A 27,932-nucleotide genomic window follows, 5' to 3' on the forward strand; every position below is an offset into this window, starting at 1 on the left:
TTGTCCTCAAGTTGTTACCCAAAAAGGTGGGGATTTTTTTTTTAATTTTATATTGCGATTGGCTGAAAGAATAAGCGAAATCAGTGATGCCAAATCCTTTACTAGGTTCTAGGGGCATAAACACTCGTTTGAAATGATACTTACCTCATACTTAAGTTGGGGATTTATGTACGTATGAGAAGGGTTGAAAAATCACTTGGGTTTACATTCAAATATCTGTTGTTCATTTGCGAAACTATAAAATAGCGTCTGAAATGTTAATTTTGGTTTTCACACTTCATCCTTCAACACCCAAACCTCCCGCTTTTTTGACAAAGTTGGCGGCCCTATCCAAAACTAGTCCCTAGACCCAAGTTTAAATATCACCTACACGTTACGGCTCCTTTTACACATGTGAATACATAGGCACATATACTATTTACCTGGTGAGGCTTTGTCCTTCGCACGAACACTCAAAGTGGTGAAGCAAAAGCTTTCCCAAGACAGTCGAACTAATGACCGTGTGTGCTACTACCCTAACGTAGTGGACAGTGGAACTAGTCTGAAAACTGAAGCTACGCGGTCATCCATAAGGGGCTCTTATATCATAAGGCCGGAAAACAGCAGTTAACATCTTTCAAGTTAAAATCGGTCGACTTTCAAAAAAAAAATATCGTTTTGATTTAACGAAGACTATTGAAATCAATGTTGTGAACACAAACCTCTGCAAACTTTGGCCTAAATTTTAAAAATTTTATCCGGGGTCCTTGTAAAATTTTAATTATGTAGATGCGCCGAGGATTATACGATTTTCACACATTACGCAATAACATCCACTTAGACTGCTTATGATTTCGAGGGCGGCATCCTTGGCCGAATAGTCACTCCCTAACATTTCAAGGTGTTTCTCTGGTGTAGCTCGGCAGCATAACGCGACAAAAGCATCCGTTGGAAAGTCTTCGGAGCTACACCTAGAGCTTCTAGGAAAGTGACGTCGACGAAGGTATGAGTTTGAATTCGCAGTCCTATAGGTTCTGTGCTGGCATATGGTATGAGGGTCAGTAGGCGTGGTAGCGACTGGTGTACGGGATTGCTACTGTTCGCACATCCGGAGTTGTAACTCTTAAAAATTATAAATAATATTAATAGACCATTAATAGCAACCGTAACTCGCCTTTGTGCGTGACCGCCAAGGAGCCACCAATGGTTTAGAGAAATTGTATTCGCGACGATTATTGGGAGTTAACACTAGGTGAAACTACCCTTTGCACGAGATACATATACAGACAAAAATGTGCATATTTCATGTATATATATTTCTTTTCTGCAGACGCAGCAGTACCAATTCCAAAGACCGGGGATAGGCTCGAAGCCTCTCCGGAGTAGGTGAACGAGGGACAATCCCTCCGCAAGGAGCTGCACCTGAACATTTTTGAACGGTCTTGAGGCAAAAACCACGGATCTTTCGAAATGGCTAACACGTTGATTTCCTTAAATACATACAAAACAAAACCTATCCTAAATATTATTTTTTTAAATGGAAAAATCAAGCTTTTTAAAGTAAGAACACCGGCGTACGCCGGCGCGCCGCCAACGCCGCCGGCGCCGGTATATAATAGAACCTACGCCGCCGCCGCCGAGGAAGTGATTGGCGAAAACCTCAAGTAGGTACCCCAAATGATCCCGAAATAGTCCCGAAATGACTCCGTCCGGATCCAAGACGGATCCCGAAAACTATCCAGAAATGATGCCGGAAAGGTCGTCAAATGATCCCTTAATAGTCCCGAGATGACCCTGACGGGATCCCGAACGGATCCCACATCCACTTAGACTGCTTATGATTTCGAGGGCGGCATCCTTGGCCGAATAGTCACTCCCTAACGTTTCAAGATGTTTCTCTGGTGTAGCTCGGCAGCATAACGCGACAAAAGCATCCGTTGGAAAGTCTTCGGAGCTACACCTAGAGCTTCTAGGAAAGTGACGTCGACGAAGGTATGAGTTCAAAGTCGCAGTCCTATAGGTTCTGTGCTGGCATATGGTGTGAGGGTCAGTAGGCGTGGTAGCGACTGGTGTGCGGGATTGCTACTGTTCGCCCATCGGGAATTGTAACTCTTAAAAATTATAAATAATATTAATAGACCATTAATAGCAACCGTAAGTCGCCTTTGTGCGTGACCGCCAAGGAGCCACCAATGGTTTAGAGAAATTGTATTCGCGACGATTATTGGGAGTTAACACTAGGTGAAACTACCCTTTGCACGAGATACATATACAGACAAAAATGTGCATATTTCATGTATATATATTTCTTTTCTGCAGACGCAGCAGTACCAATTCCAAAGACCGGGGATAGGCTCGAAGCCTCTCCGGAGTAGGTGAACGAGGGACAATCCCTCCGCAAGGAGCTGCGCCTGAACATTTTTGAACGGTCTTGAGGCAAAAACCACGGATCTTTCGAAATGGCTAACACGTTGATTTCCTTAAATACATACAAAACAAAACCTATCCTAAATATTATTTTTTTAAATGGAAAAATCAAGTTTTTAAAGTAAGAACACCGGCGTACGCCGGCGCGCCGCCAACGCCGCCGGCGCCGGTATATAATAGAACCTACGCCGCCGCCGCCGAGGAAGTGATTGGCGAAAACCTCAAGTAGGTACCCCAAATGATCCCGAAATAGTCCTGAAATGACTCCGTCCGGATCCAAGACGGATCCCGAAAACTATCCAGAAATGATGCCGGAAAGGTCGTCAAATGATTCCTTAATAGTCCCGAGATGACCCTGACGGGATCCCGAACGGATCCCGAAAACCATCCAGAAATGATGCCGAGAGGGTCCCCAAATGAACCCGTATTAGTCGAGAAAAAGTCCCGAAATGACCCCGACGGGATCTTGGACGAATCTCGAAAACCATCCAGAAATGATGCCGGAAGATACCCCAAATGATCCCCAAATAGCCCCGAAATGGCCCCGAGGGTATTCTGGACGGATCCCGAAAACCATCCCGAAATGATGCTGGAAAGTACCCAAAATGACTCCGAAAAAGTCCCGTAATGAACCCGGAAACCATCAAGAATTTATCTCTCAAAGGTGCGCAAATGATCCCGAAAATACCCCGACTGAATGCCGGACGGATCCCGAAACCCTTCAAGAAATGATGCCGGAAGGGTTTCGAAATGATCCCGGAATAGTCCCGAAAATATCCCAAAATAACCTCAATGGGATCCCGGACGGATCCTGAAAACTATACAGAAATGATCCCGGAAGAGTCTCAAAGTGATCCCAAAATAGTCCCGAAAAAGTTCCGAAATGACCCCGGCAGGCTCCCGGACGGATTCCAAAAACCATCCAGAAATGGTCCCGGAAGGGTCTCGATATGACCCTAACGGGATTACAAATAAGGTGAAGCTAACTATAAAACCATGTTAATAGGGCAGCAGGCGCGTTGGAGCGAATGAAAAGTTACAAAGAAACATACAGGTATAACTAATAAAAGCGTGCTAATAAAAACAATTGAAGGAGGGCGCATGGCGGGAGGAGACGGAGAGCACCACCGATCGTTTTTCCAAAATTGTTTAGATCTCGATCTGTATGAGCCAGATACCAAAAATTATAGATTTAGGAGAACATTTATATTGAGTTATAACAATTTATAGATTTTAGACCAGAGAGGGTGAGAAGGGGGAGAGGCGACGGAGGATGTCACTGCTCATTTTGTAAACCCTCGACTTATTTGACCTATTGAGTTGTATTATTGATGAAGGTCAGTAAAGGTAAAGTTATAATGTGTAAAAATTATTAAAAAGTAGTTTTTCGAAGGGGTCGTGGGACCGCCACCCCTCTTTCCATGTTCGAAAAAAATTTCGCTAGCAGACTATTGTCTGCGTCCCAAATTTCGTCAAAATCCGTGTAGCCGTTCTGGTGTGATTCAGGCACAAAGACGAAAAAATATAATAATTAAATTATAACTGTTCCTAGGGGGCGGGGTCCTCCCCCCTTTTGAAAAATGTATAGCTAGTAGATCCTTCTAGACTATTGGCTATATGTGTGCCAAATTTCATCCAAATCTGTTCAACCGTTCTTGCGTGATTGAGGCACAAAGTCAAACGTTTGGACATCCAAACATCCAAACTTTCCCATTTATAATATACTAGCCTTTACCCGCGGCCCCGTCCGCAAGGAAAATTTTAAATATATGGGCTATTCGCGTTAGCCTGCTTATTATCTGTTTAAAATTTTGTTTTCTGTCTAATGCATTTTATTTTTGTAATTGAGTAAAAAAAAGAACTAAATGAGCTGATAACCTGATAGGATCCCAAATGATCCCGAAATTGTCCAGAAAAAGCTACGAAATGACGCCAACGCTATCGCGGACGGATCCCGAAAACCATCCAGAAATGCCCCGAAAGGGTCTCCAAAAGTTCCCCGAATAGTCCCAAAAAAACCCGAAATGAGAGCGACACGATTCTAGACGTATCCAGAGAACCGCACAGAAATGATCCCTGAAGGTGTTCCAAAATGATCCCGAAAAGGTTCCGAAATGACCCTGACGGGCTCCCGGGCGGATCTCAATAACCATCCAGAAAATATCCAGGAAGGGTCCCTAAATTATCCCGACTAACTGCAGAAAAAGTTCCGAAATGGCTCCGAGGGGATCCACGATGGATCGCGAAAACCATACAGAAATGATTCCGGAAGGATTCCAAAATGATCCCGAGATAGTCCGGAATTGACTCAGATGGGATCCCGCACAGATCCAGAAATGATCCCGGAAGGGTGCAAAAACTATCCCGGAAAAGTAACAAAAAATACCGAAATGGCTCCTACGGCATCCCGGACGGATCCAGAAATGATCTCGGAAGGGTCCCCAAATGATACCAAAATGGTCCCGTAATGACCCTGATGGATCCGGCAAACCATCAAGAAATTATGCCAAAAGGGTCCCAAAATGATCCCGAAATAATACAGAAAAAGTCACGAAACGACCCCTAGAGGATCTCCAAATGATCCCGTATTAGCCCCGAAAAGGTCCCGAAATAACCCCGACGGGATCCCCGTAAAAGTCCCGCATTGATTCCGACGGGATCCCGAACGGATACCGAAAATCATCCAGAACTGATGCCGGAAAGGTCCTCAAATGATCACCTAATAGTCCCGAAATGACCCTTAAGGGGTCATGGACAGATCCCATAAACCATCCAGAAATGATCCCGATATAGTCCCGAAATGACCCTGACGGGATCTCGAACGCACCCCTAAATGACCCTGACTGGATCCCGGACAGATCCCGAAATCCATCCAGAAATGATCTTGGGAGGGACCCCAAATGATCCCGAAAAAGTCCCGCAATGATTCCGAGGGGATCCTGATCGGATACCGGAAACCATCCAGAAGTGATGCCGGAAAGGTCCTCAAATGATCACCTAATAGCAAAATGACCCTGACGGCATCCCGGACGGATCCCGACAACTATCTAGAAATGATGCCGAAAGGGCCCGCAAATGATCCCGTATTAGTCGAGAAAAAGTCCCGAAATGAACCCGACGGGATGCCGGACGAATCCCAAAAACCATCCAGAAATGATGCCGGAAGGGACACCAAATGATCCCGAAAAAGTCCCGCAATAATTCCGACGGGATCCGGAGCGGATACCGAAAACCATCCAGAAGTGATGCCGAAAAGGTCCTCAAATGATCACCCAATAGTCCCAAAATGACCCTGACGGCATCCCGGACAGATCCCGAAATCCATCCAGAAATGATCTTGGGAGGGTCCCAAAATTATCCCGAAATAGTCTGGGAAAAGTCCAGAAATTACCCTGACGGATCCCGGACGAATCCTGAAAACCAATCTTAAATGATGCCGAAAGTCCCGAAATGACCCTGATGGGACCCGGAAAGGATCCCGAAAACTAACCAGAAATGATGCCGGAAAGGTCCTCAAATAATCTCCCAATAGTTCCGAAAAGACCCTGACGGGATCCCGAACGGATCCCGACAACTATCCAGAAATGATACCGAAAGGGCCCGCAAATGATCCCGTATTAGTCGAGAAAAAGTCCCGAAATGACCCCGAAGGGATGCCGGACGAATCCCAAAAACCATCCAGAAATGATGTCGGAAGGGACCCCAATGATCCCGAAAAAGTCCCGCAATTATTCCGACGGGAATCTGAAATCCATCCAGAAATGATATTGGGAAGGTCCCAAAATGATCCCGAAATAGTCTCGGAAAAGTCCAGAAATTACCCTGACGGGTTCCCGGACGAATCCTGAAAGCCATCCTTAAATGATACCGAAAAAGCCCCGAAATGACCCTGACGGGATCCCGAAAGGATTCCAAAAACAATCCAGAAATGATGCCGGAAAGGTCCTCAAATGACCCCCTAATAGTTCCGAAATGAGCGTGACGATATCCCGGACGGATCCCGAAAACCATCCAGAAATGATGCCGGAAGAGCCCCAAATGATCCCGAAAAAGTCCCCATATGACCCCGACGAGATCCCGCACGGATCCCGAAAACCATCCAGAAATGATGCCGGAAGGGTCCCCAAATGATCGCGAAATAGTCCCGAATTGATTCCGGAATAGTCCCGAAAATGTTCCAAAATAACCCCGACGGGATCCCGGACGGATCCCAAAAACTATACAGAAATGATCCCGGAAGGGTCCCAAAATGATCCCGAAATAGTCCCGAAAAAGTCCCGAAATGACCTCGTCGGGATCCCGGACGGATCCCGAAAACCATCCAGAAATGATGCCGAAAGGGTTCCCAAATGATCCCGTATTAGTCGCGAAAAAGTCCCGAAATGATCCCGACGGGATCCCGGACGGATCCCGAAAACTATCCAGAAATGATGCCGGATGAGCCCCAAAATGATCCCGAAAAAGTCCCCAAATGACCCCGACGAGATCCCGGACGGATCCCGAAAACCATCCAGAAATGATGCCGGAAGAGCCCCCAAATGATCCCGAAAAAGTCCCCAAATGACCCGACGATATCCCGGACGGATCCCGAAAACCATCCAGAAATGATGCCGGAAGAGCCCCCAAATGATCCCGAAAAAGTCCCCATATGACCCCGACGAGATCCCGCACGGATCCCGAAAACCATCCAGAAATGATGCCGGAAGGGTCCCCAAATGATCGCGAAATAGTCCCGAATTGATTCCGGAATAGTCCCGAAAATGTTCCAAAATAACCCCGACGGGATCCCGGACGGATCCCGTAAACTATACAGAAATGATCCCGGAAGGGTCCCAAAATGATCCCGAAATAGTCCCGAAAAAGTCCCGAAATTACCCCGGCGTAATCCCGGACCGATCCCGAAAACCATCCAGAAATGATCCCGGAAGGGTCTCGATATGACCCTTACGGGATTACAAATAAGGTGAAGCTAATTATAAAACCATGTTAATAAGGCAGCAGGCGCATTGGAGCGAATAAAAAGTTAGATAGAAACTTACAGGTAAAGCTAATAAAAGCGTGCTAATAAAAACAATTGATGGTGGGCGGATGGCGGAAGTAGAGGAGAGGACCACTGATCGTTCCTCCAAAATTGTCTAGATCTCGTTCTGTATGTACCAGATACCAAAAACTATTGATTTAGGAGAAAATTTAGATTGAGTTATAACAATTTATGGGTTTTACACCAGAGGGGGAGATAAATGGGGGCGGGCGGAGGGTGTCACTGCTTACTTTGTAAGCCCTCGACTTATTTGACACCTTGAGTCTGTGATATTGGTGAAGGCCAGTATACGTAAAGTTATAATGTGTAAAAATTATGAAAAATAATTTCTAGAAGGGGTCGTGGGACCCCCACCCCTCTTTCCATGTTCGAAAAAAATTTCGCTAGTAGACTATTGTCTGTGTCCCAAATTTCATCAAAATCCGTGTAGCCATTCTGGCGTGATTTAGTCGCAAAGACGAAAAAATATAATAATTAAATTATAACTGTTCCTGGGGGGCGGGGACCACGCCCCTTTTGAAAAATATATAGCTAGTAGATCCTTCTAGACTATTGGCTATATGTGTGCAAAATTTCATCCAAATCGGTCTAGCCGTTCTTGCGTTATTGAGTCACAAAGACAAACGTCTGGACAAACATCCAAACATCCAAACATCCAAACATCTTAACATCCAAACTTTCCCATTTATAATATATATTAGATTAGATTAGACTAGCCTTTACCCGCGGCCCAGTCCGCAAAGAGAAAATAAAATATATGTGCTATTCACGTTAGCCTGTTTATCAAGTTGTCTGTTTAAAAATTTTTTCTGTCAATGTATTTTATTTTTAATACAGTAAAAAAAAAGAACTAACTGAGCTCATGGGCACGCTTACATGAATAGTACAATACACTTTTTTCGAATTAAAAAAAATACATTTTGTTTCTAAGTTAAATTAATTGATATGACAGGGGTGAAAGAATTACTACTCATAGAACAAAGGAGTGAAACTACAATTAGCTAAAACCAAAAAGAAGTTTTTAAATAAAAGCAGTGTTGCTTTTTCGGGTATTTAGTTGGTTAAAATATTACAAAAATTTTAATTATAGTTGTAATAGTTCGTTACAGGATTCATTTAAAAATAGAACGGAAAAGCTGTGATATATTAAAGATAAAACATACCGAATTTTAATTACGAATAATCTGCCGTAAATCCACGGCCATGTGTGCTGAATTACCGGTTTCGAAGAGACCTAAAATGATCCCGGAAGTGTCCCTAAATGACACCAAATAGTCACGAAATGATGCCGACGGGATCCTGGACAAATCTCGAAAACTATCCAGAAATGATGCCGGAAGGGTCCCAAAATAATCCCGAAGTAGTCACGAAAAGTCCCGAAATGACCCTGACGGGATCCCGGACGGATTCCGAAAACCATCCAGATTTGATTCCTGAACGGTCCGCAAATGATCCCGATATAGTCCGAAAAAGTCCCGAAAAAACTCTGACGGGATCCCGGACAAATCCCGAAAATCGCCCAGAAATTATCCCGGAGGTGTCCCAAAATGATTCCGAAATAGTAGTCACGAAAAAGGCCCGAAATGACCCTGACGGGATTCCGAAAACCATCCAGAAATGACTCTGGAGGGATCCCCAAATGATCCCGGAAAAGTCCACAAACCATCCAGAATTGATCTCTGAAGGTTCCGCAAATGATCCCGAAATAGTCCCGAAAGTCACGAAAAACTCAGACCCATCCCGAAAATCATGAAGAAATTATCCTGGAAGGGTCCCAAAATTACCCCGAAATAACTCCGACGGGATCCCGGACAGATCCCGAAAATCATCCAGAACTGAGCTCTGAAACGTCCGCAAATAATCCAGAAATAGTCCGGAAAAAGTCCCGAAAAAACTCCGTCGGGATCCCAGACAGAACCCGAAAATCACCCAGAAATTATGCCGGAGGGGTCCCAAAATGATTCCGAAATAGTCCCGAAATGACCTGGAGGGGATCCCAGACCGATACCGAAAACCATCCAGAATTGATCTCTAAAGGGTCCGCAATTTATCCCAGATAAAGTCGCGAAAAAACTACGAAGGGATCCCGAACAGATCCCGAAAATCATAGAGAAATTATCCCGGAAGGGTTCCAAAATGATCCCGAAATAGTCCCGAAAAGGCGCGAAATAACCCTGACGGGATCCCGGACGGATCCCGAAAACCACCCAGAAATGATCTTTAAGGGCAACTGACCCCGAAATAGTCGTGAAAGTCCCGAAATTGCCCCGACGGGATCCCGAAAACCATCCAGAAATTATCCCTGAAGGATCCCCAAATGATCCAAGAACAGTGTCGAAATTCCCTGACATTTTCCCGAAAAAGTAAAAAAATAAAGCCGACGGGATCTCGGACGGATCCCGAAAACGATCCAGAAATGATGCCGGAAGGGTACCCAGATGATCCCGAAATAGTCCCGAAATGATCCCGGACGGATCCCGAAAACCAACCAGAAATGAGGCCGGTAGGTACCCCAAATGGTCCCGATATGATCCCGTCGGGATCCCGAACGGATCCCTAAAACTATCCAGAAATGATGCCGAAAAGGTCCCCAAATAACCCCCTAATAGTCCCGAAATTACGCCGACGGAATCCCGGACGGATCCGGAAACTATCCAGAAATGATGCCAGAGGAGACCCCAAATGATCCCGCTAAAGTCCCAAAATGACCCCGACAGGGTCCCGGACGGATCCCGTAAACCATCCAGAAATGATGCCGGTAGGTACCCCAAATGGTCCCGATATGACCCCGTCGGGATCCCGAACGGATCCCTAAAACTATCCAGAAATGATGCCGAAAGGGTCCCCAAAATGATCCTGTATTAGTCGAGAAAAAGTTCCGAAATGACTCCGACGGGATCCCGGACGGATCCCGAAAACCATCTAGAATTGATACCGGAAGGTACCCCAAATGATGCCGAAATAGTCCTGAAATGACATCGACGGGATCCCGGACGGATCCCGAAAACCATCCAGAAATGATGCCGGAGGAGACCCCAAATGATCCCGCTAAAGTCCCAAAATGACCCCGACAGGATCCCGGATGGATCCCGTAAACCATCCAGAAATGATGCCGGAAGAGACCCCAAATGATCTCGCAAAAGTCCCAAAATGACCCCGACAGGATCCCGGACGGATCTCGTAAACCATCCAGAAATGATGCCGGAAGAGACCCCAAATGATCCCGCAAAAGTCCCAAAATGACCTCGACAGGATCCCGGACGGATCCCGTCAACCATCCAGAAACGATGCCGGAAGAGAACCCGAATGATTCCGCAAAAGGCCCAAAATGACCCCGATAGGATCCCGGACGGATCCCGAAAACCATCCACAAATCATGCCGGAAGAGACCCCAAATGATCCCGCAAAAGTCTCAAAATGACCCCGACAGGATCCCGGACGGATCCCGTAAACCATCCAGAAATGATGCCGGAAGAGAACCCAAATGATCCCGCAAAAGGCCCAAAATGACCCCGACAGGATCCCGGACGGATCCCGTAAACCATCCAGAAATGATGCCGGAAGAGACACCAAATTATCCCGCAAAAGTCCCAAAATGACCCCGACAGGATCCCGGACGGATCCCGAAAACCATACAGAAATGATGCTGGAAGAGACCCCAAATGATCCCGCAAAAGTCTCAAAATGACCCCGACAGGATCCCGGACGGATCCTGTAAACCATCCAGAAATGATGCCCGAAGAGACCCCAAATGATCCCGCAAAAGTCCCAAAATGACCCCGACAGGATCCCGGACGGATCCCGAAAACCATCCAGAAATGATGCCGGAAGAGACCCCAAATGATCCAGCAAAAGTCCCAAAATGACCCCGACAGGATCCCGGACGGATCCCGAAAACCATCCAGAAATGATGCCGGAATGGACCCCAAATGGTCCCGAAATGACACCGACGGGATCCCGGACGGATACAGAAAACCATCCAGAAATGATGCCGGCAGGTACCCCAAATTATCCCGAAATAGTCCCGAAATGACCCTGACGGGATCGCGGACGGATTCCGAAAACCATCCAGAAATGATGCCGATAGGGTCCCCAAATGATCCTGTATTAGTCGAGAAAAAATTCCTAAATGACTCCGACGGGATCCCGGACGGATCCCGAAAACCATCTAGAAATGATGCCGGAAGAGATCCCAAATGATCCCGCAAAAGTCCCAAAATGACCCCGACAGGATCCCGGACGGATCCCGTAAACCATCCAGAAATGATTTCGGAAGAGACCCCAAATGATCCCGCAAAAGTCCCAAAATGACCCCGACAGGATCCCGGACGGATCCCGAAAACCATCCAGAAATGATGCCGGAAGAGATCCCAAATGATCCCGCAAAAGTCCCAAAATGACCCCGACAGGATCCCGGACGGATCCCGAAAACCATCCAGAAATGATGCCGGAAGAGACCCCAAATGATGCCGAAATAGTCCCGAAATGACATCGACGGGATCCCGGACGGATCCCGAAAACCATCCAGAAATGATGCCGGAGGAGACCCCAAATGATCCCGCTAAAGTCCCAAAATGACCCCGACAGGGTCCCGGACGGATCCCGTAAACCATCCAGAAATGATGCCGGAAGAGATCCCAAATGATCCCGCAAAAGTCCCAAAATGACCCCGACAGGATCCCGGACGGATCCCGTAAACCATCCAGAAATGATGTCGGAAGAGACCCCAAATGATCCCGCAAAAGTCCCAAAATGACCCCGACAGGATCCCGGACGGATCCCGAAAACCATCCAGAAATGATGCCGGGAGAGACCCCAAATGATCCCGCAAAAGTACCAAAATGACCCCGACAGGATCCCGGACGGATCCCGTAAGCCATCCAGAAATGATGCCGGAGGAGACCCCAAATGATCCCGCTAAAGTCCCAAAATAACCCCGACAGGGTCCCGGACGGATCCCGTAAACCATCCAGAAATGATGCCGGAAGAGACCCCAAATGATCCCGCAAAAGTCCCAAAATGACCCCGACAGGATCCCGGACGGATCCCGTAAACCATCCAGAAATGATTCCGGAAGAGACCCCAAATGATCCCGCAAAAGTCCCAAAATGACCCCGACAGGATCCCGGACGGATCCCGTAAACCATCCAGAAATGATGCCGGAAGAGACCCCAAATGATCCCGCAAAAGTCCCAAAATGACCCCGACAGGATCCCGGACGGATCCCGTAAACCATCCAGAAATCATGCCGGAGGAGACCCCAAATGATCCCGCAAAAGTCTCAAAATGACCCCGACAGGATCCCGGACGGATCCCGAACACCATCCAGAAATGATGCTGGAAGAGACCCCAAATGATCGCGCAAAAGTCCCAAAATGACCCCGACGGGATCCCGGACGGATCCCGTAAACCATCCAGAAATGATGCCGGAAGAGACCCGAAATGATCCCGCAAAAGTCCCAAAATGACGCCGACGGGATCCCGGACGGATCCCGTAAACCATTCAGAAATGATGCCGAAAGGTTCCCCAAAGGATCCTGTATTAGTCGAGAAAAAGTTCCGAAATGACCCCGACGGGATCCCGGATGGATCCCGAAAACCATCTAGAAATGATGCCGGAAGGTACCCCAAATGATGCCGTAATAGTCCCGAAATGACATCGACGGGATCCCGGACGGATCCCGAAACCCATCCAGAAATGATGCCGGAAGAGACCCCAAATGATCCCGCAAAAGTCCCAAAATGACCCCGACAGGATCCCGGACGGATCCCGAAAACCATCCAGAAATGATGCCGGAAGAGACCCCTAATGATCCCGAAATAGCCCCGAAATGGTCCCGACGGGATCCCGGACGGATCCCTAAAACCATCCAGGAATGATTACGGAAAGGACCCAAACTGACCCCGAAAAAGTCCCGTAATGATCCCGGAAACCATCAAGAATTTATCTCTCGAAGGTACGCAAATGATCCCGAAAGTACCCCGACGGGATCCCGGACGGATCCCGAAAACCATCCAGAAATGATGCCGGAAGGGTCCCCAAAAGATCGCGAAATAGTCCCGAGATGATTCCGGAATAGTCCCGAAAATTTCCCAAAATAACCCCGACGGGATCCCGGACGGATCCCGAAAACTATACAGAAATGATCCCGGAAAGGTCCCAAAATGATCCCGAAATAGTCCCGAAAAAGTCCCGAAATTACCCCGGCGTAATCCCGGACCGATCCCGAAAACCATCCAGAAATGATCCCGGAGGGTCTCGATATGACCCTTACGGGATTACAAATAAGGTGAAGCTAATTATAAAACCATGTTAATAAGGCAGTAGGCGCATTGGAGCGAATAAAAAGTTACATAGAAACATACAGGTAAAGCTAATAAAAGCGTGCTAATAAAAACAATTGATGGAGGGCGGATGGCGGGAGTAGAGGAGAGGACCACTGATCGTTCCTCCAAAATTGTCTAGATCTCGTTCTGTATGTACCAGATACCAAAAACTATTGATTTAGGAGAAAATTTATATTGAGTTATAACAATTTATAGATTTTGCACCAGAGGGGGAGATAAAGGGGGGGGGGGGCGGGCGGAGGGTGTCACTGCTTACTTTGAAAGCCCTCGACTTATTTGACCCCTTGGGTCTGTGATATTGGCCAGTATACGTAAAGTTATAATGTGTAAAAATTATTGAAAAATAATTTCTCGAAGGGGTCGTGGGACCCCCACCCCTCTTTCCATGTTCGAAAAAAATTTCGCTAGTAGACTACTGTCTGTGTCCCAAATTTCATCAAAATCCGTGTAGCCATTCTGGCGTGATTCAGTCGCAAAGACGAAAAAATATAATAATTAAATTATAACTGTTCCTAGGGGGCGGGTACCACGCCCCTTTTCAAAAATATATAGTTAGTAGATCCTTCTAGACTATTGGCTATATGTGTGCAAAATTTCATCCAAATCGGTCCAGCCGTTCTTGCGTGATTGAGTCACAAAGACAAACGTCTGGACAAACATCCAAACATCCAAACATCTTCACATCCAAACTTTGCCATTTATAATATATACTAGCCTTTACCCGCGGCCCCGTCCGCAAGGAGAAATTTAAATATATGGGCTATTCGCGTTAGCCTGCTTCTTATTATCTGTTTAAAATTTTGTTTTCTGTCTAATGCATTTTATTTTTGTAATTGAGTAAAAAAAAGAACTAAATGAGCTGATAACCTGATAGGATCCCAAATGATTCCGAAATTATCCAGAAAAAGCAACGAAATGACCCCCACGCTATCGCGGACGGATCCCGAAAACCATCCAGAAATGCCCCGAAAGGGTCTCCAAAAGTTCCCCGAATAGTCCCAAAAAAACTCGAAATGACAGCGACACGATTCTAGACGTATACAGAGAACCACACAGAAATGATCCCTGAAGGTGTTCCAAAATGATCCCGAAAAGGTTCCGAAATGACCCTGACGGGCTCACGGGCGGATCTCAAAAACCATCCAGAAAATATCCAGGAAGGGTCCCTAAATTATCCCGACATACTCCAGAAAAAGTTCCGAAATGGCTCCGAGGGGATCCACGACTGATCGCGAAAACCATACAGAAATGATTCCGGAAGGATCCTCAAATGATCCCGTATTAGCCCCGAAAAGCTCCCGAAATAACCCCGACGGGATCCCGGACAAATCCCGAAATCCATCCAGAAATGATCTTGGGAAGGTCCCAAAATTATCCCGAAATAGTCTTGGAAAAGTTCAGAAATTACCCTGACGGGTTCCCGGACGAATCCTGAAAGCCATCTCTAAATGATCCCGAAAAAGTCCCGAAATGACCCTGACTGGACCCCGAAAGGATCCCGAAAACTATCCAGAAATGATGCCGGAAAGGTCCTCAAATGATCTCCTAATAGTTCCGAAAAGACCCTGAAGGGATCCCGAATGGATCCCGACGACTATCTAGAAATGATGCCGAAAGAGCCCGCAAATGATCCCGTATTAGTCGAGAAAAAGTCCCGAAATGACCCCGACGGGATGCCGGACGAATCCCAAAAACCATCCAGAAATGATGCCGGAAGGGACACCAAATGATCCCGAAAAAGTCCCGCAATTATTCCGACGGGATCCTGAACGGATACCGAAAACCATCCAGAAGTGATGCCGAAAAGGTCCTCAAATGATCACCTAATAGTCCCAAAATTACCCTGACGGCATCCCGGACAGATCCCGAAATCCATCTAGAAATGATCTTGGCAGGGTCCCAAAATTATCCCGAAATACCCTGACGGGATCCCATACGAATCCTGAAAACCAGTCTTAAATGATGCCGAAAAAGTTCCGAAATGACCCTGATGGGACCCGGAAAGGATCCTGAAAACTAATCAGAAATGATGCCGGAAAGGTCCTCAAATGATCTCCCAATAGTTCCGAAAAGACCCTGACGGGATCCCGAACGGATCCCGACAACTATCCAGAAATGATACCGAAAGGGCCCGCAAATGATCCCGTATTAGTTGAGAAAAAGTTCCGAAATATACCCGACGGGATCCCGGACGAATCCCAATAACCATCCAGAAATGATGCCGGTAGGTATCCCAAATGATCCCGAAAAAGTCCCGAAATGACCCCGACGGCATCCTGGACGGATCCCGGAAACCATCCAGAAATGATGCCGGAAGAGCCTCAAATGTCCCGAAAAGGTCCCCAAATGACCCCGACGAGATCCCGGAGGGATACCGAAAAACATCCAGAAATGATGCCGGTAGGTACCCCAAATGATCCCGAAATAGTCCCGAAATGACCCCGTCCGGATCCCGGACGGATCCCGAAAACTATCCAGAAATGATGTCGAAAGGGTCCCCAAATGATCCCGTATTAGTCGAGAAAAAGTCCCGAAATGACCCCGACGGGATCCCGGACGGATCCCGAAAACGATACAGAAATGATGCCGGAAGAGCCCCCAAATGATCCCGAAAAATTCCCCAAATGACCCCGACATATTCCAGAAAAAGTTCCGAAATGGCTCCGAGGGAACCAACGACGGATCGCGAAAACAATACAGAAATGATTCCGGAAGGATTCAAAAACTATCCCGGAAAAGTAACAAAAAATCCCGAAATTGCTCCTATGGCATCCCGGACGGATAATGAAAATTATCCAGAAATGATGCCGGAAAGGTCCACAAATGATCCCCTAATAGTCCCGAAATTACCCTGATGGGATCCCGGACGGATCCCGAAAACCATCCAGAAATGATGCCGAAAGGGTTCCCAAATGATCCCGTATTAGTCGCGAAAAAGTCCCGAAATGACCCCGACGGCATCCTGGACGGATCCCGGAAACCATCCAGAAATGATGCCGGAAGAGCCTCAAATATCCCGAAAAGGTCCCCAAATGACCCCGACGAGATCCCGGACGGATACCGAAAAACATCCAGAAATGATGCCGGTAGATACCAAATGATCCCGAAATAGTCCCGAAATGACCCCGTCCGGATCCCGGACGGATCCCGAAAACTATCCAGAAATGATGTCGAAAGGGTCCCCAAATGATCCCGTATTAGTCGAGAAAAAGTCCCGAAATGACCCCGACGGGATCCCGGACGGATCCCGAAAACGATACAGAAATGATGCCGGAAGAGCCCCCAAATGATCCCGAAAAAGTCCCCAAATGACCCCGACATACTCCAGAAAAAGTTCCGAAATGGCTCTGAGGGAACCAACGACGGATCGCGAAAACAATACAGAAATGATTCCGGAAGGATTCAAAAACTATCCCGGAAAAGTAACAAAAAATCCCGAAATTGCTCCTATGGCATCCCGGACGGATCCAGAAATGATCACGGAAGGGTCCCCAAATGATCCCAAAATGGTCCCGAAATGACCCTGATGGATCCGGCAAACCATCAAGAAATTATGCCGGAAGGGTCCCCAAATGATCCCGAAATAAAACAGAAAAAGTCAGGAAACGACCCTTAGAGGATCCTCAAATGATCCCGTATTAGCCCCGAAAAAGTCCCAAAATGACCCTGACGGGATCCCGAAAGGATTCCGAAAACTATCCAGAAATGATGCCGGAAAGGTCCTCAAATGATCCCCTAATAGTCCCGAAATGACCGTGACGGGATCCCGACAACTATCCGGAAATGATGCCGAAAGGGTCCGCAAATGATCCCGTATTAGTCGAAAAAAAGTCCCGAAATGACCACGACGGGATCCCGGACGAATCCCAAAAACCATCCAGAAATGATGTCGGTAGGTATCCCAAATGATGCAGAAATAGTCCCGAAATGACCTCGTCGGCATCCCGGACGGATCCCGAAAATTATCCAGAAATGATGCCGGAAAGGTTCCCAAATGATCCCCTAATAGACCCGAAATTACCCTGATGGGATCCCAGACGGATCCCGAAAATCATTCAGAAATGATGCCGAAAGGGTTCCCAAATGATCTCATATTAGTCGCGAAAAAGTCCCGAAATGACAACGACGGGATCCCGGACGTATCCCGAAAACCATCCAGAAATGATGCCGAAAGGGTTCCCAAATGATCCCGCATTAGTCGCGAAAAAGTCCCGAAATGACCCCGACATGATCCCGGACGGATCCCGAAAACCATACAGAAATGATGCCGGAAGAGCCCCAAAATGATCCCGAAAAAGTCCCCAAATGACCCGGCGAGATCCCGGACGGATCCCGAAAACCATCCAGAAATGATGCCGGAAGAGCCCCCAAATGATCCCGAAAAAGTCCCCAAATGACCCGACGAGATCCTGGACGGATGCCGAAAACCATCCAGAAATGATGCCGGAAGAGCCCCCAAATGATCCCGAAAAAGTCCCTAAATGACCCCGACGAGATCCCGGACGGATCCCGAAAACCATCCAGAAATGATGCCGAATGATCCCGTATTAGTCGCGAAAAAGTCCCGAAATGACCCCGACGGGATGCCGGACGAATCCCGAGGACCATCCAGAAATGATGCCTAAAGGGACCCAAAATAAACCCGAAAAAGTCCCGTAATGATCCCGGAAACCATCAAGAATTTATCTCTCGAAGTTACGCAAATGATCCCGAAAGTACCCCGACAGGATCCCGGACGGATCCCGAAAACCATCCAGAAATGATGCCGGAAGGGTCCCCAAATGATCGCGAAATAGTCCCGAAATGATTCCGGAATAGTCCCGAAGATGTCCCAAAATAACCCCGACGGGATGCCGGACGGATCCCGAAAACTATACAGAAATGATCCCTGAGGGGTCCCAAAATGATCCCCAAATAGACCCGAAAAAGTCCCGAAATTACCCCGGCGTAATCCCGGACCGATCCCGAAAACCATACAGAAATCATCCCGGAAGGGTCTCGATATGACCCTTACGGGATTACAAATAAGGTGAAGCTAATTATAAAACCATGTTAATAAGGCAGCAGGCGCATTGGAGCGAATAAAAAGTTACATAGAAACACACAGGTAAAGCTAATAAAAGCGTGCTAATAAAAACAATTGATGGAGGGCGGATGGCGGGAGTAGAGGAGAGGACCACTGATCGTTCCTCCAAAATTGTCTAGATCTCGTTCTGTATGTACCAGATATCAAAAACTATTGATTTAGGAGAAAATGTATATTGAGTTATAACAATTTATAGATTTTACACCAGAGGGGGAGATAAAGGGGCGGGCGGAGGGTGTCACTGCTTACTTTGTAAGCCCTTGACTTATTTGACCCCTTGAGTTTGTGATATTGGTGAAGGCCAGTATACGTAAAGTTATAATGTGTAAAAATTATTGAAAAATAATTTCTCGAAGGGGTCGTGGGACCCCCACCCCTCTTTCCATGTTCGAAAAAAATTTCGCTAGTAGACTTCTGTCTGTGTCCCAAATTTCATCAAAATCCGTGTAGCCATTCTGGCGTGATTCAGTCGCAAAGACGAAAAAATATAATAATTAAATTATAACTGTTCCTAGGGGGCGGAGGCCACGCCCCTTTTGAAAAATATATAGCTAGTAGATCCTTCTTGACTATTGGCTATATGTGTGCAAAATTTCATCCAAATCGGTCCAGCCGTTCTTGCGTGATTGAGTCACAAAGACAAACGTCTGGACAAACATCCAAACATCCAAACATCCAAACATCCAAACATCCAAACATCTTAACATCCAAACTTTCCCATTTATAATATATACTAGCCTTTACCCGCGGCCCCGTCCGCAAGGAAAATTTTAAATATATGGGCTATTCGCGTTAGCCTGCTTATTATCTGTTTAAAATTTTGTTTTCTGTCTAATGCATTTTATTTTTGTAATTGAGTAAAAAAAAATAACTAAATGAGCTGATAACCTGATAGGATCCAAAATGATCTCGAAATTATCCAGAAAAAGCTACGATATGACCCCAACGCTATCGCGGACGGATCCCGAAAACCATCCAGAAATGCCCCGAAAGGGTCTCCAAAAGTTCCCCGAATAGTCCCAAAAAAACCCGAAATGAGAGCGACACGATTCTAGACGTATCCAGAGAACCACACAGAAATGATCCCTGAAGGTGTTCCAAAATGATCCCGAAAAGGTTCCGAAATGACCCTGACGGGCTCCCGGGCGGATCTCAAAAAACATCCAGAAAATATCCAGGAAGGATCCCTAAATTATCCCGACTAACTCCAGAAAAAGTTCCGAAATGGCTCCGAGGGGATCGTGGAGATGGATCGCGAAAACCATACAGAAATGATTCCGGAAGGATTACAAATGATCCCGAAATAGTCCGGAATTGACCCAGATAGGATCCCGCACAGATCCAGAAATGATCCCGGAAGGGTGCAAAAACTATCCCGGAAAAGTAACAAAAAATCCCGAAATGGCTCCTACGGCATCCCGGCCGGATCCAGAAATGATCTCGGAAGGGTCCCCAAATGATCCCAAAATGGTCCGGAAATGACCCTGATGGATCCGGCAAACCATCAAGAAATTATGCCGGAAGGGTACCAAAATGATCACGAAATAATACAGAAAAAGTCACGAAACGACCCCTAGAGGATCCCCAAATGATCCCGTATTAGCCCCGAAAAGGTCCCGAAATAACCCCGACGGGATCCCGGACAAATCCCGAAAACCATCCAGAAATTATGCCGGAAGGAATCCCAAATGATTCCGTAAAAGTCCCGCATTGATTCCGACGTCCCAAAATTATCCCGAAATAGTCTGGGAAAAGTCCAGAAATTACCCTGACGGATCCCGGACGAATCCTGAAAACCAATCTTAAATGATGCCGAAAAAGTCCCGAAATTACCCTGATGGGACCCGGAAAGGATCCCGAAAACTAACCAGAAATGATGCCGGAAAAGTCCTCAAATGATCTCCCAATAGTTCCGAAAAGACCCTGACGGGATCCCGAACGGATCCCGACAACTATCCAGAAATGATACCGAAAGGGCCCGCAAATGATCCCGTATTAGTCGAGAAAAAGACCCGAAATGACCCGGACGGGATGCCGGACGAATCCCAAAAACCATCCAGAAATGATGTCGGAAGGGACCCCAATGATCCCGAAAAAGTCCCGCAATTATTCCGACGGGAATCTGAACGGATACCGAAAACCATCCAGAAGTGATGCCGGAACGGTCCTCAAATGCTCACCTAATAGTCCCAAAATGACCCTGAGGGCATCCCGGAACGATCCCGAAATCCATCCAGAAATGATCTTGGGAAGGTCCCAAAATGATCCCGAAATAGTCTCGGAAAAGTCCAGAAATTACCCTGACGGGTTCCCGGACGAATCCTGAAAGCCATCCTTAAATGATCCCGAAAAATCCCCGAAATGACCGTGACGGGATCCCGAACGGATCCCGACAACTATCCAGAAATTATGCCGAAGGGGTCCGCAAATGATCCCGTATTAGTCGAGAAAAAGTCCCGAACGAATCCCAAAAACCATCCAGAAATGATGCCGGTAGGTATCCCAAATGATCCCGAAATAATCCCGAATTGACCTCGTCAGCATCCCGGACGGATACCGAAAATTATCCAGAAATGATGCCGGAAAGGTCCACAGATGATCCCCTAATAGTCCCGAAATTACCCTGATGGGATCCCGGACGGATCCCGAAAACCATCCAGAAATGATGCCGGAAGAGCCCCCAAATGATCCCGAAAAAGTTCCCAAATGACCCCCACGATATCCCGGACGGATCCCGAAAACCATCCAGAAATGATGCCGGAAGAGCCCCCAAATGATCCCGAAAAAGTCCCCAAATGACCCCGACGAGATCCCGCACGGATCCCGAAACCATCCAGAAATGATTGCGGAAGAGCCCCAAATGATCCCGAAAAAGTCCCCAAATGACCCCGACATACTCCAGAAAAGGTTCCGAAATGGCTCCGAGGGAATCAACGACGGATCGCGAAAACCATACAGAACAGATTCCGGAAGGATCCCAAAATGATCCCGAAATAGTCCGGAAATGACCCAGATGGGATCCCGCACAGATCCAGAAATGATCCCGGAAGGGTCCAAAAACTATCCCGGAAAAGTAACAAAAAATCCCGAAATGGCTCCTACGGCATCCCGGACGGATCCAGAAATGATCTCGGAAGGGCCCCCAAATGATCCCAAAATGGTCCCGAAATGACCCTGATGGATCCGGCAAACCATCAAGAAATTATGCCGGAAGGGTCCCCAAATGATCCCGAAATAAAACAGAAAAAGTCACGAAACGACCCCTAGAGGATCCCCAAATGATCCCGTATTAGCCCCGAAAAAGTCCCAAAATGACCCTGACGGGATCCCGAAAGGATTCCGAAAACAATACAGAAATAATGCCGGAAAGGTTCTCAAATGATCCCCTAATAGTCCCGAAATGACCGTGACGGGATCCCGACAACTATCCAGAAATGATGCCGAAAGGGTCCGCAAATGATCCCGTATTAGTCGAAAAAAAGTCCCGAAAGGACCACGACGGGATCCCGGACGAATCCCAAAAACCATCCAGAAATGATGCCGGTAGGTATCCCAAATGATCCCGAAATAGTCCCGAAATGACCTCGTCGGGTTCCCGGACGGATCCCGAAAATTATCCAGAAATGATGCCGGAAAGGTTCCCAAATGATCCCCTAATAGTCCCGAAATTACCCTAATGGGATCCCGGACGGATCCCGAAAACCATCCAGAAATGATGCCGAAAGGGTTCCCAAATGATCCCGTATTAGTCGCGAAAAAGTCCCGAAATGACCCCGACGGGATCCCGAACGGATCCCGAAAACCATCCAGAAATGATGCCGAAAGGGTTCCCAAATGCTCCCGTATTAGTCGCGAAAAAGTCCCGAAATGACCCCGACGGGATCCCGGACGGATCCCGAAAACCATCCAGAAATGATGCTGGATGAGCCCCAAAATGATCCCGAAAAAGACCCCAAATGACCCCGACGAGATCACGGACGGATCCCGAAAACCATCCAGAAATGATGCCGGAAGAGCCCCCAAATTATCCCGAAAAAGGCCCAAATGACCCCGACGATATACCGGACGGATCCCGAAAACCATCCAGAAATGATGCCGGAAGAGCCCCCAAATGATCCCGAAAAAGTCCCCATATGACCCCGACGAGATATGACCCTTACGGGATTACAAATAAGGTGAAGCTAATTATAAAACCATGTTAATAAGGCAGTAGGCGCATTGGAGCGAATAAAAAGTTAGATAGAAACATACAGGTAAAGCTAATAAAAGCGTGCTAATAAAAACAATTGATGGAGGGCGGATGGCGGGAGTAGAGGATCGTTGATCGTTCCTCCAAAATTGTCTAGATCTCGTTCTGTATGTAACAGATACCAAAAACTATTGATTTAGGAGAAAATTTAGATTGAGTTATAACAATTTATGGATTTTACACCAGAGGGGTAGATAAAGGGGCGGACGGAGGGTGTCACTGCTTACTTTGTAAGCCCTCGACTTATTTGACCCCTTGAGTCTGTGATATTGGTGAAGGCCAGTATACGTAAAGTTATAATGTGTAAAAATTATAAAAAATAATTTCTCGAAGGGGTCGTGGGACCCCCACCCCTCTTTCCATGATCGAAAAAAATTTCGCTAGTAGACTACTGTCCGTGTCCCAAATTTCATCAAAATCCGTGTAGCCATTCTGGCGTGATTCAGTCGCAAAGACGAAAAAATATAATAATTAAATTATAACTGTTCCTAGGGGGCGGGGACCACGCCCCTTTTGAAAAATATATAGCTAGTAGATCCTTCTAGACTATTGGCTATATGTGTGCAAAATTTCATCCAAATCGGTCCAGCCGTTCTTGCGTTATTGAGTCACAAAGACAAACGTCTGGACAAACATCCAAACATCCAAACATCCAAACATCTTAACATCCAAACTTTCCCATTTATAATATATATTAGATTAGATTAGATTAGATATTAGATTAGATATTAGATTAGATAGATTAGAATTAGATTTTTCCAGAGCAATTAAATTCTGCAGCTAGTAGAATTTTCTCCAGCAACGAATTAAAGAAATCGCACGATAGAGGGTCACCCTCTCTGAAACCTCGTTTAGTTTCGAACGACTCGAAGAGGGTTTTACCAATTCTAACTGAGCTGATGGTGTTGCTCAACGTTAGTTTTGCGGGCAAACCAAAAAAATATTTTTTCCGGGCGCAAGAAAACCTCACTACGTCACTGATCGTCCGAGGTCTTTTTGTTTTTTAATCTGGCTATTGATATTCTGATTTCGTCATAGTCGGGCGGAGGAACATAAGTTTATCGATTGCGGGCTCAAAGTTGGGCGATAGGTACATCGCTGTCTCCATTTGGAAGGTCAGAGAAGTGTTCCCTGCACAATCTAAGTGCTCTCTGAACATCGGTTAAAAGGTAACCGTTTTCATTCTGACAGTATTTTACCCCGGACTAAGAACTTTTCGTCTGTCGTCTAATTTGTTTGCTAAAACATGCAGGCGTCATTCGTGGTGACTAACAGCTCATGCTCCTCACACTCATGCCTTTCTGCCTATGCTTTTTTCCTCCTGCAAAGGCGTCTCACTTTCTCTTTAAACTCGCAGTAGCGTTCACATACTCTTCTTGTTGTTTACTTTGAAAATATACACAGCAGCTTAACACATTTTTTTCATAATTACTAGGCAGACCCGAATTGCTAGCATCGGATCACTTAAATTCCCTTCGAATTGTGCAGGACAATTTCGAATTACATATTGGCCAAGAGGTATGTTATTATAATCATATCTTTCTAAGAAATTTAAACTATAAATTTTATTTATATTTTGCAGCTAATCCCGGAACTGAAGAGATTGATTGGAATAATCTTAGGTACAAAGTTCTAACTCTTGATTCAGAGAAACTTATCATCTATGCCTGCCAGAATTTTCAATCGGGGCATGCTGGTTAGTAAGTTTTGATTTGACTAAATTTCGATTTTTGTGTGTGTCCGAACGCCGCCAGACCAGGTCCCTATTAAGCATGTTCGTCACCGAAAGCTAATGGTCTGCAAGATCATTTGAGCGATATAAATATAAATAGAAGCGGTTTTCTTATTGGTGGAAAATCAGTTGTACAATTCTTATTTTACTAAAAATTATTTTCGCCAACTTATTCTCATTCTCTATGCCACAAAGGCAGTAAAGAAGATATAGGAGCTCACGCTAATACGACTCTCTCACATACATGACATGTATTTTAAAATGTATTGCAATGTATAGTTGATCTGGCCGATCCGTGAGGACGTCAAATAGGATGAATGAGCCCCTAGTGCCGTTTTTTACTAATTATTTTTATTTTTATAAGTTTTTTTCTAAATTTACATATTTCTTTCTTCTTTTAAATAAATTTTTTTTACCAATATTCTTTACTAATTTTAATGAAATCAAGGCTTCGTTCTACTTTGTTAAATTTTCACAAATTTTATGAATTTTTTTGTTCTTGTTACTAATTACTTGTTTTTATTTTTATACCTTTCATGAAAATGAAATGGTATATTAAGTTCGTCACGAAACCGAAAATTGTAAGTCCTTAAAGGAAAATAGATAGACCCACCATTAAGTATACCGAAATAATCAGGTTGAAGAGCTGAGTTGTTTTAGCCATGTCCGTCTGTCCGTCTGTCCGTCTGTCCGTCTGTCCGTCTGTCTGTTTGTATGCAAACTAGTCCCTCAATTTTTGAGATATCTTGATAAAATTTGGAGAGCAGGTGTATTTGGGTGTCCGATTAGACATTTGTCGGAACCGACCGGATCGGACCACTATCGCATATATCCTCCATACGACCGATTTTTCAGAAAAAGAGGATTTTTGTAATATCTTACCCAATTTAACAGATTGAAGCTTCAAACTTCACCATATACTTTCGTATATTGAACATATTGTTGCCTGAAAAAATTTATGAGATCGATCGTATATATAGTATATATCCCCCACAACCGATTGTTCAGATAAGGAACTTTTCGTAATTACTGCCCTATTTTAAGAGCTAGAGGCTTCAAATTTCAGCGAATGCTTACGTATATAGCATATATTGTTGTCTGAAAAAATCATAAAGATCGGTGGTATATATAGTATATATATGGTGGTATATATAGCATATATATATAGTATATATATATATATTTTCGCAAATTTTAGCCCCATTTTAATAGCTAGAAGCTTCAAATTTCACCGAATATTTACTTATATAGCATATATTGTTGTCTGAAAAAATCATAGAGATCGGTTGTATATATAGTATATATCTCATACAACCGATTGTTCAGATAAGAAACTTTTCGCAATTTCTACCCCATTTTAACAGCTATAAGCTTCAAATTTCACCGATTGCTTACGTATATAGCATATATTGTTGTCTGAAAAAATCATAGAGATCGGTTGTATATATAGTATATATCTCATACAACCGATTGTTCAGATAAGAAACTTTTCGCAATTTCTACCCCATTTTAACAGCTATAAGCTTCAAATTTCACTGATTGCTTACGTATATAGCATATATTGTTGTCTCAAAAAATCATAGAGATCGGTTCTATATATAGTATATATCTCATACAACCGATTGTTCAGATAAGAAACTTTTCGCAATTTCTACCCCATTTTAACAGCTAGAAGCTTCAAATTTCACCAACTGCTTACGTGTATAGCATATATTGATGTCTGAAAAAATCATTGAGATCGGTGATATACATAGTATATATCTCATACAACCGATTGTTCAGATAAGAAACTTTGCGCAATTTCTGCCCCGTTTTAACAGTTAGAAGCTTCAAATTTCACAAAATGCTTTCGTATATAGCATATATTGTTGTCTGAAAAAATCATAGAGATCGGTGGTATATATATTATATACTTCATATAAACTGTCATATTGACCCCTTTTTTACGGCTAGAAGCTTCAAGATTCATCAAATTTCATCAAATAGTTACGTTTACGTCATATATTTTTGAAATACGTGATTCGTAGCCATAGTTTTTACATGCAGACCACAAAAAACGTGAAGCTTTGCATCCTCACACAGATTACCTACCTATTTTTATACCTTTCATGAAAATGAAATGGTATATTAAGTTCGTCACGAAACCGAAAATTGTAAGTCCTTAAAGGAAAATAGATAGACCCACCATTAAGTATACCGAAATAATCAGGTTGAAGAGCTGAGTTGTTTTAGCCATGTCCGTCTGTCCGTCTGTCCGTCTGTCTGTTTGTATGCAAACTAGTCCCTCAATTTTTGAGATATCTTGATAAAATTTGGTGAGCAGGTGTATTTGGGTGTCCGATTAGACATTTGTCGGAACCGACCGGATCGGACCACTATAGCATATATCCTCCATACGACCGATTTTTCAGAAAAAGAGGATTTTTGTAATATCTTACCCAATTTAACAGATTGAAGCTTCAAACTTCACCATATACTTTCGTATATTGAACATATTGTTGCCTGAAAAAATTTATGAGATCGGTCGTATATATAGTATATATCCCCCACAACCGATTGTTCAGATAAGGAACTTTTCGTAATTACTGCCCTATTTTAAGAGCTAGAGGCTTCAAATTTCAGCGAATGCTTACGTATATAGCATATATTGTTGTCTGAAAAAATCATAAAGATCGGTGGTATATATAGTATATATATGGTGGTATATATAGCATATATATATAGTATATATATATATATTTTCGCAAATTTTAGCCTCATTTTAATAGCTAGAAGCTTCAAATTTCACCGAATATTTACTTATATAGCATATATTGTTGTCTGAAAAAATCATAGAGATCGGTTGTATATATAGTATATATCTCATACAACCGATTGTTCAGATAAGAAACTTTTCGCAATTTCTACCCCATTTTAACAGCTATAAGCTTCAAATTTCACCGATTGCTTACGTATATAGCATATATTGTTGTCTGAAAAAATCATAGAGATCGGTTGTATATATAGTATATATCTCATACAACCGATTGTTCAGATAAGAAACTTTTCCCAATTTCTACCCCATTTTAAC

General features: G+C 44.9%; 1 pseudogene; it reads left to right on the forward strand.

Annotated features, from left to right (window-relative positions):
* LOC137235737 (uncharacterized) overlaps positions 1 to 27,932 on the forward strand; it is a 127,177-nt pseudogene that overhangs the window by 39,797 nt on the left and 59,448 nt on the right.

Source organism: Eurosta solidaginis, unplaced genomic scaffold (assembly GCF_040869045.1).
Source record: "Eurosta solidaginis isolate ZX-2024a unplaced genomic scaffold, ASM4086904v1 ctg00001059.1, whole genome shotgun sequence".
Taxonomy (NCBI): domain Eukaryota; kingdom Metazoa; phylum Arthropoda; class Insecta; order Diptera; family Tephritidae; genus Eurosta; species Eurosta solidaginis.